The sequence below is a fragment of the Ricinus communis genome, chromosome 2 (assembly GCF_019578655.1).
Source record: "Ricinus communis isolate WT05 ecotype wild-type chromosome 2, ASM1957865v1, whole genome shotgun sequence".
Lineage (NCBI taxonomy): Eukaryota > Viridiplantae > Streptophyta > Magnoliopsida > Malpighiales > Euphorbiaceae > Ricinus > Ricinus communis.
Genome location: NC_063257.1, coordinates 16,969,409 through 16,980,110, shown reverse-complemented (window position 1 = coordinate 16,980,110; position 10,702 = coordinate 16,969,409). Strand labels below are relative to the sequence as shown.

The following is a 10,702-nucleotide window of genomic DNA, read 5'->3' as shown; positions in this document are numbered from 1 at the left end:
TTAAAGAACAAAATAAGGAAAAACAAATTAAAGGTATGTACACCCTTCTCTTTCAAGCTGAATGAGAAACCCTAAATTTGCAAATTCAAAATCTCAAACCCTAGTTGCCTCTTGAATGCTCCCAAAGTTTGTCTTGATCTTCAATTCGATGTTGGAATAAGTGGAATCCCCCCTTCAATTGATGAAAATTGATCTCTCCAGGTCTACAATTGAGGTATAGGAAATATTTGATTAAGCGTGTGTCTTGGAATTGAGTCCAAAAATCGTCCTCTTCAATTAGAATTCAAAATCGCCTATATAGTTGATTCAAGACGGCCGAGTCCAGCCGTGGCCGAACTGCGGAGTCTGCCGAGCCACCACAGCCGTGCCTTGTGCCGGTCGATCCACCACAGCCGTGGCCGGAGGCCGTGGTGGATACTAAGTCGTACGAAATGGCACAATTGGGGATAACCTCTTGATAATTCAGCACGGCCGGAGTCCAGCCGTGCTCAACCCTCGGGGTGCTTGTTCTCGCCCAATTTGATGGATTTTGCTCCGTAATCACACGATTTCCCTCGACACCGATGGTGTCCTTCAAAATGACTCAAACGAAAAGGGAAACGAAAGACAGTGATTCTAGCATAAAACGGGATAATCATGCATAAAAATGTGAACAATCGGGCATGAAAACATGTGTAGTATGATGCTTATCAAATTACCCCATACTTAAACTTTTGCTTGTCCTCAAGCAATTTACAACTCACTCCTCAAAAGATATCAAATAACTCAATCAACTGCATTGCAAGAGGTTAGCTCAAAACAAATTTCAAAACTCCGTAGTGATTTTTCCCAAAATCCCCAAATCACTAAATCCTTAAGAGAAAGAGCAAACTTAATAAAGTTGCTAAAGTTAAAATGATAAACCATCTAAATTAAGAAATTGAGAAATATGCCTGACAAGATATCACTCAAAACACACAAGTGTATATAGGTGAAAGAAGATCGCCAAGCTCTCAACGCAAAAATACAGAAAAAGTGCTTACCATAGGCTTGCTTATGGATTCAATCTCCACTACTACGAAATAATCAATAATCATGATCAAAGGGTCTTGAGCCAGGTTGTAATGGGGTTAAGGTAAGGTACGTATAAATATGGAAAGTAGGCTACAAGTTGCTGGAAGTTAAGCAAGTAATGCAAGAAAGTAATGAAGGATCAAGTGTTGTACCAAAATGAACACTAAGTTGCTCTAAAAATAAGATGATGCTCAAAATAAACTAAATTAATACTTTCTACTTTTTTTTTTTTGTTTTCTTTTCTTTTATATATAAATATATATACTATGTATATATATTACAACAGCTTATGTAGGAGTTGTTAGTTATTGACACATACAATAATTGAAGGAAGCATCTATGAAAAATCTAGCAACTTAGTGAAATATATGAATGCAGATTGATCCAAAGTAAAATGCAGCATAACTTATATAATTTCCAGCAACAATGGTAGAAAGAATGGTCAAATGAATAGAAGTGATAAGATGAGTGTCACTGTTATTATTGTCACGAAAGGAATGGCTAAGGCTCAAAATTGGTTCACTAAGGGAAAATAAATAGGGTTAGGCTTTTTGGCCAAATTGTGTAAATCCTAAGTGCCCAAATCATCTCACGATTATTGACAATTCATGTAATTTCAACAGATATCGTAAAGCAAGTTCTAGAAACAGAGATTCTGTAAAATGCTCACTAATGAAAGAAAAGGGAGCATAATAGTGATGCACCAATTGGTTCAAAATCTCACCATTTGAGTGATTTAAAATTGCATGAATTCTCAACCCAAAGTTTAAATAGTCAATCACAATAATAAGCAGCAATATTAACAGTGTTCTATATCTACGATAAAGTAATATGGAAGAATTAAGGAAAAATGCCAGTTTTACCTGGCTGGATTGTAGTTGAGAGATTTATTCATTGCCTTCTTCTGAACAAGGTTCGATAAAAGCTATAAGGGAATCCATTCAAAGGAGAAAAAAGTCATCAACTACTTAATTAAAAAAAAACTCAAGATAGGCACAACATCGGTAGGTTCCTACCCCACATTTTAGTATAACACTGTCCACAGTGTTAGAGAGATTTAGACTGAGGAAGCATATGATTCACACATTATGGTTATGGAAGATCATGCTGATTTTTTTTTTTTTTTTTTTTTTAAAAAAGGCGTAGTGTTCTACTTAACATAAACAAACAAGTGCAAGGAAATAACATAAAAGTAAACAAGCTACAAGCAAGAAAGTAAAAGGAGATAACAAATTGAAAGAAAATAAAATAAAAAATAAAATAAAAAAAATAAAATAAAGAAAAAGGATGGAGGAAAATATCACAAAATTTTTTCTTTTCGCTAGGAGTCTGCTGACGGTGTATCCTCACTAGTTGGATCTGCTGGAAGTTGGGGGGCAGGGAAATTTGCTGAGGGAGGTTGCAATGGTGGATCAGGGTCTATGAAGCATGTCGCCAAATCGAACTCCATATCATCAATGAGCCGTTGATTTTGTGCTCCAGCCTCTTGCATCTTTTGAATCTGCACTACTATGAAGTCTGTCTGGGTGGCCTGTCTTTCTAAACCACTCAGGAACTGTTGAAGTGTACTGTTCAAACTGCCCAACTGTGCCTTCGTTTCTTCTTGAAACCGCACAAACTCAAGTGTATCACGTCAGAGATCGCAGACTGATCTAGACTGGCCGGCCAAAGCACTGATCTAGACGCTCGATGGCTCTACCGAATGAGAGGATGAGGCTCCAGATGAAGGCATAAACACTCTAGCTGGGTTAGGAATCCTAACATCCGGAATCCCAGCCGACGGATGTTGGGCTCCTCTAGCCGCTGCCTCTCTAGCTTCCCTGACTATTGTGCTCACGAGCCTATATTCAATACCATGTGGATGCTCAGTGGCCGTGATCATCCGCATGTTGATCATTTGTCCGATCCCTAGTGGTGTCATGTCACCAATATTTGAAAGCTCCGAAGGCATACCGTCCAATACATCTAGTCTCTTAGCTAACCTAGTCACATACGGACCGAAACAACAATGCATCTTCTTCTGAGCGTCTACTATAAATGAACGGACTTGGCGAGCCAATAAATATCCTAAGTCTAGCTTCTTCCGATGTTGCATAGCCCGGAGAATAAAGACATCGGCCCAGGATCGCCCCAAAACTGTCCCCTACCTCAGAATGGTGTAAGCTAGTAGGGTATGAATGTAGCGGAGATGGTCCGGAGGCTAGATGCCTTAGACCTACTTGGGTAGTATGTTTCCTACCATTACCAATGAATCCCACATGGCGTCATATGAAATTGGGTGGATGTAGAGACAACCCTGATACTCCTCCCCCGAGATTTCTTGTTCACCCATAATCCCAAATGCCTTCCAAATTGTGGGACCGAAATCGAGAACTCCCTTCCCCAAGCCTAAAATAAATTGCATCAGTCGATGCCGGGCCAGGATCCGCCACGCAGGAAGAAGGTGCCGAGGAACTCGATCAGAAGCTCACAGTAGGTTGGCTCAATGATGTCAAAGAATCTCAGCATATGGCGTAGTCTCGATCGGTGTGTGCACATCTCGAGCCAATCCCACTCTCTAGGGATGTGAAGTCTATGCAACGGCCCGCCATCACTTGCTTCCATCTCATGACTTGGAATCTACTTTCATTGTCCGCATTAGGGAATGTCCATAATGGATGACGGCCAGTGTGGATGGATTCACAGAGGTGCTCTCCGAGGTCGGACTATTTAACGTGGGCGGTAGAGGTGGAAGTGCCAGCCGGCCCGTGCTGGAGGAAGACGCCTTCACGATCACCTTTGGTAGCGACGCTTTCAGCTTGCTTTCACGAGATTTATCGTGGTCCGTCATATCACCCGAGTTCAAGCATAGGAAAGTGAGAAGGGTGAGATAGGGGTATAAGAATAACACCTTTGAGCTAAGAAAAACAAAAGGGAAGCAAAATTTCGGAGGCCTCCACTTCTTTATGTGCACGGTTTCAAAGACGGTGAGGTAAGGCCGTACGGAATCTTTAGCCTTCTTTGGATGCTCCTTGGCACGGCCAGCACGACTGCTCCTTAGCACTGGGCTTCAGGGGTTGTGTCCGTCTTTGCTGGCCTCTTAAGTCGTGACAATTACTCTTTATCCTTCAAAGACGGTTCTTGACTGTCATAGCCATCAAGACTACCGGGTGATGCGGCCCGTGATGACCACATGAAACCGTGGTGAAACGGAGTTTTCTAGGCTTGCCTTTTGCCGACTCGAGTCGCCTTGCCCCCATACCTATAATTAACACATATGCATGTAATTAGATCATTAAACAAGTAGATATGGTCAAACGGAAGAGTTTTTCCTCTTGATTCTATAAGTCCGAAAATTAAAATTAACCTAATTATTTTTGAGCAACTATAATAAAGTCAAATGAAAATAATGAAACAATCACAACTAATTAAAAACATGAAAGTATAATCCAAGTTGAATGTACAGAAGTGCTTATTTGCAGAGTCTTAAGCGTGACTCATTCGGATCACCCTTTCTGTGCATACAAAGCCAGGTCAACTCGTTGCTCACTATCCAACGAGTTACAATGATATCGCTTTAGCCGATGGCCGTTCACTTTGAAGTTCCCTTCTCCGGATGATGCAACTCTACCACTCCATATGGAAAGACTTGTTCGATCCGAAATGGTCCGGACTAACGAGTCTGTAGCTTCCGGAAATGTATTTAAGGCGAGAGTTGTAAAGCGACTCGATCCCCAACCTGAAATTCCTTAGGCTCACGAATCCTTTGATCATGCCATTTCTTAGTCCTTGCTTTGTAAGTTGAGGAGTTTTCGTATGCCCGTTGGCGCCACTCATCTAGCTCACTCACCGCCATTGCCGCCTCCTTACACTGCATAATCAATATCAAAGTTACAAGTTCTAAGGGCCCAAAGTGCCCTATGCTCTAACTCAACAGGCAAATGACATGACTTTCCATAAACAAGGCGATAGGGGCGTGAAACCCTATAGATATCCTAAAAGCAGTCCTAAACGCCCATAATGCATCATCTAACTTAAGAGTCCAAATTCTTCCCATCGGTACTAACGGTTCTCTCTAAAATACATTTAATACCCCTATTAGTTACCTCAACCCGCCCCACTAGTCCTGGGGGTGATAGGGAGTAGAGAACCGATGAGTAACTCCGCATCGCTTAAGTACTTTCTCTAATTGGGTGTTGCGAAATGTGTTCCTCTATCACTAATAAGCGCCCCTAGGTATGCCAAACCTAGCAAACAATCGCTTAAGGAACCTGCAGACAACCCTAGCATCATCAGGTACATACCGAGCTTCGTGCCACTTAGAGAAATATTCAACAAAGCAACCGAATGTACTTATTACCATACGAAGAGGGAAAGGGTCCCATGAAGTCGATGCCCCGGACATCAAAAATCTCAACGACTTGCACACCGGTTTGGGGCATCTCATCATGAGAAGAGATATTACCTGCTACCGGCAAGGGTCACAAACCTTAACAAATTTCGTGCATCTTGGAAGAGCGTGAGGCCAATAGAATCCCGCCTCAAGCACCTTCCTTGCAGTATGGTTTGCGCTTGATGACCTCCAAAGGTCCCTCATGGCATTGCTTCAATAATTGGAGAGTCTCCTCGCCATATACACAACGGCCGAATCACCCGATCCGCACATACTTTAAACAAAAGGGATCTTCCCAAATATAGTATTTCAAATCAAGAAAGAATTTCTTCTTTTACCGATACGTCATACCCTTTGGTAGAACCCTAGCAACCAAATAGTTAGCATAATCGGGAAAACCAGGGAGTATCAGTGTATACCTGAGTGACATACAAATGTTCTTCCGGAAATCGATCATCTATGGTCGCCCCATCGTTGCATCTAAGTGAGGATTTTCCAATCTCGATAAATGGTCCGTACCGCCCGGATTCTCCGCTGCCTTTCTTATCCTTGATCTCGACGTCAAATTCCTGTAATAAAAGAATCCACCGAATCAATCCTTGGCCGCATCATTTTCAGAATAAGTACCTCAATGCCGAGTGGTCCGTGAAGACAATGGTTTTGGAGAGAACGAGGAATGATCTAAACTTGTCGAAGGCGTAAACAACCGCCAATAACTCCTTCTCTGTGGTAGTGTAGTGTTCCTGGGCCCTTGTCAAGGTCTTGCTAGCGTAGTAAATGGGTTGAAACTTCTTTTCAATCCTCTTTCCAAGCATGACTCCAATCGCATAATCACTAGCATCGCACATCAGTTTCAAAAGCCCCAATCAGAGAAACCATGATTGGGGTCAGAAGTTTCTTAAGTAACTCAAAAGTCGCCACGCATGCATCATCAAAAATAAAAGGTACATCCTTAACTAACAATTGAGTGAGGGCCTAGCAATCTTAGAAAAATCTCTAATAAATCTCCTATAAAACCCTCGCATGGCCCGGAAAACTCCTAATGCCTTAATGTGAACTAGGAGGAGGTAGCTTAGATATTACTTCTACCTTAGCTCTATCCACCTCCATCCCAGCTTGAGAGATCTTATGCCCTAAAACAATCCCCTCTCTCACCATAAAATGACATTTTTCCCAGTTTAGTACCAAGTTAGCCTCAATACATCTAGCTAACATGCGCTCAAGGTTTCCCAAACAAAGAGAGAAAGAATTACCAAAAATAGAGAAGTCATCCATAAATACCTCCATAGACTCCTAAAAAATAGCCATCATGCACCGCTGAAATGTAGCCGATGCATTGCACAGTCCGAATGGCATCCGTCTATAAGCAAACGTCCCATAAGGGCAAGAGAAGGTAGTCTTCTCTTGGTCCTCAGGTGCAATAGGAATCTGAAAGTAACCTGAAAAGCCATCAAGAAAATAATAAAACATGTGACCTGCTAAACGTTCAATCATCTGATCAATGAAAGGAAGAGGAAAGTGGTCCTTCCGAGTTGCATCATTAAGCCTACGGTAATCAATGCAAACTCGGAAGCCTGTTACCGTCCGAGTCGGGATCAGCTCATCCTTCTCATTCCTTACCACTGTGATGCCTCCTTTCTTGGGTACAACCTCGCATGTGACTAACCCACTAACCGCCGAAATGGATATATCAAACCTGCATCAAGAAGTTTAATTACTCCTTCTTTACCACTTCTTTCATGTTCGGATTGAGTCGTCTTTGAGGCTGAACGACCGGCCTGAAACTGTCCCCCAATGAAATCTTATGAGAGCAGAAACTTGGATTTATGCCTGGGATATCGGCTATATTGAAAGCAAAGGCCTTCTTGTACTTCCTTAGAACTTCCAACAAAGCATGGCTTGTTCTTCGGAGTTAGATCTACCGCTATGATTACCGGTAAGCGCTTCTCTTCATCCAGGAAGGCATAAGCCAAGTGGCTCAGAACTCCTTCCGCCTAAAACTGGTGGGTTCTCGAATGAAGTCTTTACTTTCCGCACCCCGCACTGGCCAAGAAAAAGATAGGGATCAGTTGACAAGCTCTACCGGTTAATAAAACAAATGAGTTGCTCCAACACTTGCTCGTTGGACAACTCCTCCTCATCCTCAGCTAATGCTACTTGCAAAGGGTCAGAACATAAAATTTCTTGTAAATGGGACTCAACCACATCATCAATCACATCAATAGAACATACAGTATTATCATAGTCCAGTGACTGTCTCATGGAAGTGGCCAGGTCAAAGGTAATGGTCTCATCATTAACTCTAAGCTTAAGCTTTCCATCGCTTACATCGATAACAGCCCTCGATGTAGCTAGGAAAGGCCTACCCAGGATAAGAGGCACAGTGCTATCACCCTCCATATCCATTACCACAAAATCTACAGGAAAGATAAATTTATCTACCTTTACAAGTACATCTTCAACAATACCTCTAGGAATTTTAACAAATTCTATCCGCTAATTGAACACTCATCCTAGTAGGCTTTGGCTCATGCAACCCTAATTTGGCAAATAAACTAGTGGGCATTAACTTAATACCGGCTCCTAAATCAGCCCAATGCACCACTAATTGATAAATCACCAATCATACAAGGGATAGTAAAACTCCCTGGATCTCGCCGCTGAGTGGCGCTTGTTCCGAGAATAGCCGAACACTCCTCATTAAGCACCACCTAACCAAGATCCTCCAACTTCCTCTTGTTGCTCAAAATCTCCTTTAAGAACTTGGCGTATTTCGGCATCTGTGAAATTGCCTCAACAAAAGGTAAGTTAATTTTCAGCTGCTTAAATAAGTCAAGAAACTTATCAGATTGCTTGTCCACCATATCCCGTCTCAACCTTGCAGGATATGGTACCGGGGGCTGATGCTCCCGCACAGGGCTCTTTTGCCTATCTTCTTTCTTTCTCTCATTCTCTACCATCTCAAGGTCTGGTCCTTCCTTAGTTGGCTCCGACTTGCACGATTGTATTATCCTTATCGGCCTAAAGGCGAAGAACCGGTCAAATTCTTACCCGAACGCAAGGTGATAGCTTTGCAATGCTCCCTCGGGTTTGACTCTGAGTGCTAGGGAGTGATCCTGAAGGTCTCTCCGAAAGCATCTTAGAAATTTGGCCAATTTGAGTCTCCAAGTTCGAATCGAGGCCTCACTGATTCCTAAGTGCACTATCACCACGGAATCTTGTTTCTATAGATGTCACAAACTTCATCATGAGCTCCTCTAAATTTGACTTCTTTTCTTGGGAGGAGGAGCTTGTGCAGCCCACCGGTTGTCAGGTCGCTGATGAAGTCTTTGAAACTGGCGGACCGGGCATTATTGTTGCTCCAACCGAAATTGGGGTGATTCGCGCTATCCAGGGTTGTATGTATTCGTAGGGGTTATTCTACTGTCTTGGGAATTCCCCATATAATGAACCCTGTTCAACATCGGAAGATATAGTAGAATTAGATGGAAAACTAATAGAAGATGAAGCAAACATACCTCCCGTAGTACGTTTGCACTGTAATGCGGGCCACCATAAAACTCGCAGCCCAATGTTCGCGTGAACCGGCATCCTGAGTTGGTCGATCTTCTTGGCTAGAAGCTCCACTTGAGCTCGCCAAGGCTGTCAGAGTCCACTTGGTTGACCACTCCTTGTCTTCCCCGGCTCCTAGAGGATTGCCACTAATAGTTGTTCATGGCCATTTCCTCTATCAAGTTCGAGCTTGCTCGGGCTCACCGCTTAGCGCCCCACTGTTGCAAGATCCACCATCCGCCTCGCTGCGAGGTTCAACCCATTGTAGAAGGTCCGAACTGCATCCACACCGGCAATCCGTGATGTGGGCAGCATCTCAAAAGATCTTTAAATCTCTCCCATGCATCGACATGCTTTCATCATCAAACCGCACAAAAGAAGATATGTCATTTCTAAGTTTAGCGGTTTTGGCCGGAGGAAAATACTTATATAAAAATTTTCTACCAACGCCTTCCGGTGTAGTGATCGTCTCATTGTGGAAGAGATTGCAACCATCTCTTTGCTCTGTCCCTCAAGGAAAATGGAAACAATCTCGGTACCGAATGGCATCATCGGTTGTTCCATTTATTTTGAATGTGTCACAAATCTCTAAAAAGTTGGAGATATGTGCATTTGGGATCCTCACGGGCAATCCTCCAAACTGCATGCTTTGTTGGATCATCCGGATAACATTGGCCTTTATCTCAAAATTGTTGGCCGCCATGCGAGGTCCGACTATACTAGTTTTCGTCCCATCCAAAGATGGTCGAGCAAACTCGTACATCGTTCTCCCGATCCTCATCGGCATGGGGGTCATGGTTTTCCATCGTGTCTAGTCTATCCAGGTACCTCAACCTCAATCTCCTCCTCTTCTAATTGCAACCTCTTCCTTAAGAGTCCGAGGATCGTTCGGATCGGGATAGAGGCTCTATAAGATTCGAGTTTGAGCTCCCGGTCATAAACTACCCGAAACCGAAAGTCCACACAACCACCGATCAACAAAAATAATATAATAATAAATAATAATAAAATTAAAGAATAAATGAATAAAACAAATAATGACTAAATTAACACAAAAACAATTCACTCTAGTTCACCGTTACAACACAAGAACGGCGCCAAAAACTTGATGGGCTCTTTATGCAACCTACACCAAGGCAAAGGAACCCACCGATGCAGCCTAGCACTAGTGAGTATCAAGGTCGTATCCCTGGAGATCGGGTGAACCTAGAGTTACTACCGCTATGTTATCTAGTCCGAAATAGGGTGTGAAAGTTCTAACATACCGACCTAATGGTTATGAGTGCAATTAAGTAAATGAAGGACAACAATGGACAATTAAAAGACAATTGTAAAGAGAGAAATAAATCCAAAAGGGAGCCTAAGTGATGGAATTCTAAAGATGAATTTTATGTATTGCCGATCTTGCTTACCCGTTGCCTAAATCTTGAATTGAATCCCTGCCTCTCTCGAGCTTACCGGATTCCTAAACCCTGCACTAACCTAATGGAATCTCTTCCTATCGGATTACTACAAATTAGCATTAAGTATGATTTAAGACTATTAAGAGTTGTTAGTTCTTAATCCAAATGGTAAATCAACCTCATCTCTAAGTGTTAACTACCAGTCCTTACTATTCAAAATCCAGTTGTAACAAGCATTTCTCAATGTCAAGAAACAACCTAATAAACAATTAATCCAACGTCTCAAATTAACTGCATCAAACTTTTATTACTGAATAGCAAG

The 10,702-nt window shown here is 42.4% G+C and overlaps 1 non-coding gene across 1 annotated transcript; it reads left to right on the top strand.

Annotated features, from left to right (window-relative positions):
- The first annotated feature begins 9,271 nt into the window (after positions 1 to 9,271).
- LOC125369367 lies at positions 9,272 to 9,377 on the top strand. Its single transcript, XR_007214921.1, has one exon. It is a non-coding gene; the product is annotated as a small nucleolar RNA R71 (small nucleolar RNA).
- The last annotated feature ends 1,325 nt before the right edge of the window (positions 9,378 to 10,702 follow it).